This window comes from Camellia sinensis, chromosome 11, assembly GCF_055761805.1.
Source record: "Camellia sinensis isolate YWXY chromosome 11, ASM5576180v1, whole genome shotgun sequence".
In the NCBI taxonomy this organism is placed as follows: domain Eukaryota; kingdom Viridiplantae; phylum Streptophyta; class Magnoliopsida; order Ericales; family Theaceae; genus Camellia; species Camellia sinensis.
Window position 1 is genome coordinate 176290166 of NC_138971.1, and position 10580 is coordinate 176300745.

The 10580-nt window shown below is 34.6% G+C and overlaps 1 long non-coding RNA gene across 1 annotated transcript; it reads right to left on the minus strand.

Annotated features, from left to right (window-relative positions):
• Nucleotides 1-3799: 3799 nt before the first annotated feature.
• Nucleotides 3800-4937, minus strand: LOC145803019 (uncharacterized). Its single transcript, XR_014345030.1, has 3 exons — nt 4803-4937; nt 4545-4601; nt 3800-4162 (listed from the first exon to the last, which is right to left on the minus strand). It is a non-coding gene; the product is annotated as an uncharacterized LOC145803019 (long non-coding RNA).
• Nucleotides 4938-10580: the final 5643 nt, after the last annotated feature.

Here is a 10580-nt window from a genome sequence, read left to right on the forward strand (position 1 = left end):
GGTCTTTCAAATGCTTAGCCATTCTAGAGAGAACTCAAGGATATTCTAAAGCAAAAAATAAATATGGAAAATAGGATTGCAAAGAAAAGAGAAGCATGAATGAGGCGGGAAGGCGTTACAGTGACCAAAAAGCATGTACGTGTCCTGATATGCATCGGGCAGAGGATTAACCGCCGAATTTCTGTTTTCCCAAATCAGGAACCAAACACGCCGACTAACTGATGCTAGAAGGGTGTTTGGGGGGCAATTGTGGGAGCCAAATTTTAAAGGAGGCATACTTTAACAGACAGGTATTGCCCGGCTCTGTCCAGAACCATCAGGATGTTGAATATAAAGGGCAGATGGGCCGAATAGGTACTGAGCTATGGAGCCGAGTAAATATGAACATAATGAGCGAAAAGTGGACCTGGCCCCGAGGACCAGGGAACGAGTATAAATAAAGGAATAGCAGACTGAGAAAGGTATGTGATAATTGTGGTGTTTAACTTAGAATACAAGTAATCTAGAACGAGAGACTAACTTATCCGTCGGAGTGCTAATTCCGGCACCCCGACCGAAGTGTTTACTTCCTTTCAGGTGCCTATCAGTGGATCACGAGCATCCCCCAGGATCAGAAGAGTATTTCCAAAAACAGTATCCCCACATAACCCTAGTTAGAAAAATTAAAGACATTTGTAGAAATTTACCAGACCTACAACTTCCCTTATAATCAGAATATATAGTCGTAGAAACAGATGTAAGTCAATTAGGATGGGGAACAATATTATTAGCTAAACCTAGTAAGTATGATAGTAAAAATAAAGAACGTATTTGTAGATATAGTTCTGGAAAATTTAAAGAGAAAGACACGACCATGACTAGCCTAGATTTTGAAATATTAGGAGTAGTGTATGTAATAAACAAATTTAGATTATTTTTGCACAAACCCTTTACAATTAGAACTAACTGTGAAGCTATAGTTAGATTTCATAATAAACTTAACGAGCGCAAATTAAGTCGTAGAAGATGGGCAAAATTTTTAGATTGTATAGTAGGACAAGGATATAAAGTAGAATTTGAACACATTAAAGGGAGTGATAATAGGTTAACAGATTGGTTAAGTTGGAAAATTTATCTAGAAAAAGAAAATAACCAGTTTAATTTTTGTGCAGATAATGGAGAACAGCAAAACCATGAACTTTGGGGGATTTTCTCTTCACATTCATGAAGGCAGAAACAAGTTCCGACCTTTAACAGGAATTGAGTTAGACCCAGTTCAACAGTGTCTTCTAGATAACCTTTGGAACAGTCAGAACCACCCAGCTAAACGCCTGTTAGCCCTAAACTCTCTTAGTATATATTTTTCAAAAATCCAAAATAAACCTTTGTCTAAAAGTTTTTCTTTTTATGTGGTAGCTAAAGAAACCAAGCCTGGTATCTACCATGACTGGATAGAAGTTGAACCCTTACTTAAAAAATTTTCCATACCTCAGTATAAAGGATTTTATGATTTTGACTCAGCTAGTACCTATGCTCGAAGACAAATATAAACCAGTTACTTTATCAGTCACATAGCTAAAGATTACCTGGACACATTGAGCAAGATGCGGTCAACTATTCTTGCTTCTAGTGGAGTTCCAGTTAGCCAGATAATTGGAAGCAGTAGTACTGGAAGTAGTAGTTCTAACCCTCAGATAGATTCTCAAAATTCTCCCCAGATGTGCAGACATTGTGAAGGCCTTACCAGAAATTTCAAGAAAATTATGGATAAAGGCAAAAGAGTCAGTGAAGAGCTAGACCAGCTCCGAGACGGAAGAAAAACAATTGAGAGCAACCATTCGAACCCTAACCAACCAGCTTAAAAAATTAGCTCCAGGAAAAACAACTGCCCCCTTTCCTGACCAAGAAATCAGACAACTCACCTGTAAGGAATTTGATCAATTGAGTGCTAGAATGTATTTCTTCAGACATTCTATCATTCGATCTCTTTGTGAGAAAAGCCAAGTAATAGAAGACCTAAAACCCTATATATATAACTTAGCCGAAGATAGCAGAAATGGCGAGTTAGTCACCATACAATAGTTTCTTCAGGACCTCTCCATAGCAGGAGTTGAATGCCTGGCATAGCCTATCAATGGACCTATCTCTATGAAGATGAAGAACAGCCCTGCTTAGAAGAAGAAAAGTGTAATAAAAGGTCAGAACATTTTGGTTGATGCCAGTGTAATTTAGATTTCAGCATCTGCCTTTGCCAGATAAATCTAGCCACATTCGAACCATTGGAGATAGAGCTTAGGGGCAAAATGCGTTATCTAATAGCCTCACAATTGTTAGATTATGGCTTTGCTTCTAGAATAATTTTCTCAGGCCCAGATCAGACAGATAGCTTTGGAAATAAACTTGCTCATGCAGTACTTTGTGTAATGGAAGAGTATCATCCATTTATAGAAGCAATAATTGATAGCAGACCACCAGAGTGGAAATGAATATGGTGCAATCCAGCCAAGCATAAAATGTACCTCAGAGGAACCTCGACTTTCCCAGGATACCCAGGACTTCTCAATAGGAGACCCTGGCCATACAGAAGATTTCCACTCAGAGAACAACTCAATAAATGGAGGAAATTTGCTAACAATCCTCTATTAGCATATAATGGAAATTATGGACGTCTAGTCTGTGAAGATAGAAATCAGAAGATATTTTGTAATTTAGCTAGCCCAAGATATCCCTTCAGCAAAGAGACATTCGTTGATGAAAGTCAGTATCCCAACTATCAGCATAGTGTCTCTCATGAGTCACCAGTAATGGGAGAAAATGACCAAGAATGGCACGATGAACCAACTCTTAGCAGCAGACCTGGACGATCTCTCAGATAGAATGTATGGATAAAAAAAAATAAAATAAAATAAAACTTAGTGCACCTCAAAATTAAGACTCTTATCATTTAACTAGCACATAATATTTAATAAATATATATAATTGCTTGCTAGTGGTAATTGTTAGGATTGTTAATCCTAATCTTTGTTGCATGTAATTTGGCAATTACCGAGACAAAGTTGACAAAATTGTTTCTTAGTTGGTTTTCTTCATTTCTTATCTTCTTGATGTTATAAAATGAAAATTTTTAGTTTTGGTGGCTCAAAGATGATAGATTGGTAATGTTGGCTACAAGATTTGTTGGTTAAACACTACAATAAATTTGGGTTTTTACGGCACCAAGTACATGTCGTGGATACGATTCTACGACGTGCAATGTAAAGCCGTGTTACGACCAGTTATGGAAAGTCATTTACTTCAACAGCATGCCGTAGTACGTCGTTAAAAACCTTTTAACAGCGAATTTTGAGTTGTATTTGATTTTTCTACAACTATTTTTGTACGCCGTTAAAAACCCTTTAACATCGAATCTTGTGCGTCATGTTTGATTTTTCTACTACTACTTTTTTACGCTGTTAATTGTTGGGACAAATCATAACTCTCATTGTTCGTCGTAAAATATATAATATAACGACCTATTATACCTGCTGTAGAATATGCAGTATTTTTTTTTTTTAAAATTTAGTAGGCCGTATTTGACTTGTTCTATACAATGTAACAAACATTACAAAGAAACTTCACGAAATATCAATCAACTACCAAAATATTGTTTCAAGCATAAAAAAGAAATTATATCCATAAGTTATGAATATTCAATAATTGTCCATACATTTCAAATGTTGTTCATATCCTGCTCTTACTCCATTTCACCTGTTCAATACAATCTCAAGAAAATATTGCAAATTCATTCTAACAAGCTTGACGAAACATATGTATATGTAAGCATCAATCACACAAATATGATTTTAAACCTTAAAACATATCCATTGGTTCTAATTACACATCCAAAAACTATGAGTAGATCCTAAACATTTAAAAACTATACACAAGTTCTAAACCTCTAAAACCTATTCATATCTAGGTTTTAAACATCCAAAAATTATCCAAAGTGCATTGAATTCCACTTTCCAATTTTGTGGATCTCTACTAACTTCATTCGTCTTCATTATCTATTTCCACATAGCAATAGAGAAAGGACAACATAAAAAAAATAAGGGTTGATATCTTCTTATTGACTGCAAATTTGGCAATTTCACTCTATCATCATTCCCCGTTCCAAGAGTTCATCAAGACATTCCCAGCACCCCTGCACTACATGTGAATAGATTTCATAATTTAATTTTATTCAAGGTTCAAAATTTAAATCATTAAGTAGTGATGTTGATGGAAAAATAATAACCTACAAAATACCATTTCTAAACAATAGAGAACAAAGCACATTCTTGAACACAATACAAAAATAAGATTAAAAATCAGAGAAAATCTTGTCAATTTGAAGAATAATTCTAAGTTACTCAAAAGCAGAACAATCCCATCATTAAGTATATAAATTCTTCTCAAAACCTACATTTTGACTCCTATTTCAAGAAAACAATTTTTTATCATTCTAATTAAAAGATCTCCATCAATCATCAAGAACTAAAACTGTCTATATAAACTCAACAAGTAATGCAGCTTACAGAGCTCACCTTGAGGTCGCAACCCTTTTCGCTGAAGCCCGGCTAGCCATTACTTTTTTGGTAGGGCTAAAAAATATAAAAGATAGCAAAAGTAAATGGGAGCAAATATATCAGTTATGCACATATGAAACAAACAGGTGTTGGTTGCTCAAGAAGGTTCATAGGAAATGCCAAACATGAAAATAGAAATCAATAAGCATTAAGCATCACATATAGATGTGACAAACATCATTTGTAAATTGTCCAAGAAAGAATGGAGCTAAACACCTCTTTCTACAAGCTCCACTTGTAGCTGCAGTCTTAATATCCTTTGAACTGGAATCCCCCTTTCTGTTTCTTAAGCACAAGAGACCTAATCAGTATGTTTGTTTGGTTTGTCTTTATCAGCTAGTCCTCTAGACAAACAAAAGGGAAGCATAAGATCTTATAGTTTCAGATATAAATGAATCTTAAACCAAACTCCATGTTGTGGAAAAGCAGTCACAACATACATTGAACAATAAATGTCAAAATGGCAAGACATACCAATGTACCATAATAAATGTAAACAAGGGAAAAAAATTCAAGTTGTCGTACTAAGGGATTACAAACATGTAGACTTAAAAAAGAATCTACAGTCCATTTCCTCGATCATTTGGTCAACAACCTAAGAATATAAGCACTATAAGATGCACTGCTTTCATCAAATGCCAAGCTAAGCAAAAAATTTATCATGAAGAAAAATGCAAGCAACCAACCTTAGCCCAGATCAAACACAAATGAAAGGAAAACAAAAGATGCAGCAAACTAATGCAATGGCAAAGGAATGCCTAAATGAATTTGAACTAAAATATCATATGAAGACATAGCAAAAAACACAATGATGAAACACAAATCCTAGCCTTCAAAATTAAAACAAAAATTAAAAAAAGAAACAAATTCACTGATAAGTCAATAATGCTACACTAAACAAATTGAAAAGAACACATGATCTATTGCATGGTCTAATACCATATTAAATAAATTTGTCCCTCTTTAAAAATTTAAACTTTTAGATGAATTGATGATCGAGAATTCAATCATGTGGTTCTTTAAAGCAAACTTCTCATGTTGAACATTTGCTGACTTTAAAAACACATTAAACACACATTGCTTAATTTATTAATATAGTGGGTAAAAGAAAGAGAATTTTTAATAAAATAGAGTAAAATGGAGACTCTAATGACTAGTATATGTATATTTAAAAAGATTGCTATATAAAACAAAAAATAGTTTTTGGAGTATAAGTTAGAAACCTTATACTGTAATAGCTATACTTAATCACATAGGGTTTGAAGTTTAAAAAACTTTGAGACAAAACTCACCAAGCCACAAACCATTCTCTGTAGTGCATCCAAGTCAAAGCCAATTTGAGAAAGATCACCACGAGCATCAATACTTGTTTCAGAAGTCAAAACTTTTTTTTATGCTATTACTGAGTCAATTTTAAATCATAATTAGATTAATTGATTTGCCTCTTTATAATCATGAAAAGCTGATCCATATTATTTCTCCCAATCCCACTCAAAGTCAAAAGTTGCTTTTCAAATACTCTATTCTATGCTATGCAGTATACCCTAAGGGAAAAAACCCGTTTCCGTATGTACCTCTATTCTTAATAAACTTTGATATTTCCACTTGCACATCAAGTTTTCCATCCAAGTTCTTAATTTGCGGTTTCAAGTGCCTCTTTGTTGCCTGATCCCAGAAAAAACAAAAAAATTCCACTCACATCTGCCAAATCCCCCCTCAAAAAAATAGAACAAAAATAATACAAACACTTTGACACAAATCAAAGATACAATTGTCTTTTCCTCATTTTGTTTTTTTATTTTATTTTTTATAAGCCTTCTTCTCATATTGGTTTCCACACTGCAACTCAAACCCTACAATTCAAAGTTTAGGGAAAAAAAAGAAAAGAAAGCATCAAGCTGAAAGATAGTAATAGTACTGATCTCTTATGTGTAAGGACTTTCACTAGATTTATCTCTCTCTCTCTCTCTCTCTCTCTCTCTCTCTCTCTCTCTCTCTCTCTCACACACACACACACACACACACACACACACACACACACACACACACACACACACACACACACACACACACACACACACACACAACATTTAAGTTGCATCACTTAAGACACCTACCAAACATCCTAGAGGATCACTTATTTTCCTGCTCTAGTATATATGAAGGTTCTGAAAAGCGGTGTAGACACCTCATTTTGATCGGCCTTAAGACTTGAGCGCTTTCTTTTGATTACCCGATGATGATAATTAGAATGTGTTTCTCACAGAATCCTCAGTAAGAGAGATGGAATTTGAAATTTAATCCCAACCTTCACCATTATGGTCAAATTATTTTAAAATACTAAATATTTCATTAGTTTAGTATTTTTATAATTTTGCATAATTTTATGTGTTTGTTCATATTTTTGGTGTTTTTATATAAATTGGTATAAATTATATATTCTATATATATAAAAGGAAAGAATAAAAAAAATTATAATATTGAAATATGTGTTTAATATTATTATATTATATGTTTAGTATTTTATGTAAATTATATATTTTAGATATTTTATATATTATATTATATTATATAATAAAAGAAAAATAATAAAAAAATATATTGATGTCGGTCAGCCCTCGGCTGCCGACATCAACCTCAGCAAACATAGATAAATATATATATAATCTTTATATACTTTATATTATTATATTATATATAGATATATATTATTATATTATCTATTTGTTGCCTATATAAAACAACCAAATGGAGAGATTTCAAGGGGGCAAAACAAAAACAAAACAAATTTGATTGAAGAGAGAGTTAGAAAGAGTGAGAGAAAAGAGAGAATCCATTAATCATTTCAAACTTGAGCCAAAACACTTCAAAGCTTCCATAGCTACTGAAATTCCTCATTTCCATACACCAAAACCACTCCAAAAATTCTGATATAGCCAAAGATCGATTGCCTTAATCATAAGGAAGAGTGTTTAGTAATTGAAAGTGAGAAAAACTAGAGAGTTAGCCACTTTTCATACCATAAACTCCACAATTTCGAATTGAGGATTTGAGAACACACTTTCTACACTCGAGGGTGATCAAAAGAAAGTTTGAGAACTAAGAAGTTCATCCTTTCCTTGGAAGGTGAATTTCACAAACCTTTCATTTTCTTGCATTTCTTATCTATTTTGCTCTTTTGCTCTGATTTATTGTTATATTTTATACTGTTGTAATCTAATTGAAAGTGGTGAATTGAAGTCCCATATATGTTGTTTTTAGCATGAGAAAGAGACCTTACATGATGAATGGTTGAATCTCTTCGGAGGTTCATTACCAGGGCATTACTTTTCTCTCATGCCAAGAACAACTTCTTGTTTGGCACTTCTCTTATTTTAGTGGACATAACTCTCATTTTTTGACTAAAATGACTAAAGAATGGCAAGGCAATTAAAAGGGCTAATAAAATTGGACTAAAAGAGGCACAAGATAATAAAATTAAGTTGGGTTCAATCAGACGTCATATTGAACCCATTGTCTTTTTATTTCAACTTATTTTGCTCTTTTGCTTTGATTTCTTGTCATATTACATATTGTTGTAAACTAATTGAAAGTAGTGAGTTGAGACTCCCATAGATATTATTGTTGAAATCTAAGGGGTCTTTTGGGAATTGGGTTATAATCCACTTCTCAGATTATAATCCACTTTCCTCTCTCACAAAAAACTGATTATAATCAGCTTATAATCAGCTTTTAACCAAAAAGCTAATTATAACCATCTTTCCAAAATAGCCTTAAGAAAATAGAATTTGGCCGAGCCTATCGAGCTACCCAGTCCGTTAGTTGGCAGGGTAGCCACCTAAAAATACACCATCGCGTCTGCAACCTTCATAACCGTGCCTGCAACCTCTAGGCGAAATCGGGTAGCCTTCCGACAACCTCTGATGGTCTTTGAGGTGCTTGAAGCTGCTATTTTATCATGTTTATTTCATTTTGAGTGTTTATGAGGATTTTTTTATATTATGTTGTAATATTTATTCATCTCCTTCGGATTTGTAATATTTAAAATGTCATAATAATTCCCCCACCCTACTTCTTTCTATCCCGTTCTTTTACTTGCTTTCTTTATGTGTGAATACGCATCATATTTTGGCTTTCTTTATCCATGCTTTGCATCCATGTTTCCTGCATCTTGATTCGGCTAAGTTTGCATTTGTGGATTTAATCAATTCCTATGTGATTATGTGCTCTACTTCATGTTTTGAGATGATTCACATGTCATATCTTAGAAGCCGAATCTTTAGTTGCATCTCGTGAGTGAATTGCATTAGGATTTTGTATATAAGATCATGCATGCTTTATTAACTTTGTTTTGTAGCTGTTTGAGGGACGTCGATAAATATGTAAGTTTTATGCTTTAGCATCCCGTTTGTGTGCGTTTTTCTTAATATGTTTAAGCATCCTACCATGTGGCTATTTGCTTACTTGATATAACTGTATGAATGCCAGTGGATGGAGGTTGTGTCGCTTAATTTGGAATAGTGTTGATTTTTATGCTTGTAAACTCAATTTATTTGCGTTGTACATCTCCCAAACTCTTTCAAAACTACATGAAATCAAATTATTTCAAAATAAATGACATAATTTATACTTGTATGCTTCACATAGTAAATTTTAGGATTTAATAAATAATTGAAATATGAACATATAAAGTAAATAAAATTCATATCATGGTTTAATAGAGGCCGATCTTTGATCGGTGAGCGGGGGTGCTCATTATTGACCTTCCCCTCTCATACCTAAGATTCCGAGCCAAGCATCTTTGGTTACGACAAATAGTGGCCTTGGCACGAGTCATGCGTTTCCTAATTTTTCCAAAATAAAAATTAGGTGGCGACTCTAAGATCTGATGACGCAGTCCATTTCTGACAAAAGGTTTTGCAATAAAATGGATTTTCTAAAAGTTGCCAAATCTGGACTTTCATCTATGTTTCACATTGCACTCGTGAGAGTAGATCAATGAGATCTCGGGAGTCTGAACTATTTAACACGTACGAGTACCCCCCGGGCATGTTATAGTTTCTGGCGACTCTGCTGGGGATTTTATGAAACCTTGACTCGAACTCCATGATATGACTTTTATTTTCAATTATATATTTATTGCATGGCATGCATTGGTGCCTTAAAGTTCTTGTGTTGCCCAGATACTGGTGGGAGCACAGGAAAGCTTTTTGTGACACTACACCTATCTTTACGTTACCTTAGAGGCCTCGTGTTGTAACCTTTTGACATCTGTCAAAAAAATAGCTCTGCTATGTAGCACTGCTATCTAGCTTTGTTATTTAAGGTTCTCAGACTCCGAAGAGAGACTATTTGACTCTTCTGATTTCCTGGGATCTTTATTGGTTATGACCCAAAGGACTCTTTGGTAACGTCACCTTGACTTCAACCCATAGAGTAGAGCTAACCTTGTGCATATAATGAGCTATAGTACCTTCCAAAATTAGGACAGGATGTTCTCCCATTTCTAGGATGTATGATGCCGCTTGTTTGAATAGTGAAACCCTAGATCATTTCAAAGTGAGGACAGGGTAACCCTAGCCCCCATAGGGGTGTTTGTTCTATTTCCTGCTATGTGTTATGTGCAATGTATGGGAATTCTCAGATTCAAATGAGTGGTTCAGTCATTTCAGTTTGTGGGGTTGAGTTCAGTTTTCAACATGAGTTAGCAGTAATCAGTTGAGCTGAGATGCTAATGAATTCTGATTGGGGGTCTAGTTTGTGGGGTTGAGTCCAGAAATCAAATATAACTACAAACCCTCTCCCGGCCCACAATAAAGTTCTCTCACCTCAAAATCTAAACCTAATCCATACACTGGCCATCCCCTACGACCTCGGCGTATATATTACCCCTTCCCACCTACCAAGACCGACGTTGTTCATTCCTGAAAGCACAGATTTGTGCATGATGGACACGCCCACACTTCAACCTAAGCCTGTGGTGGTGACAGTTGT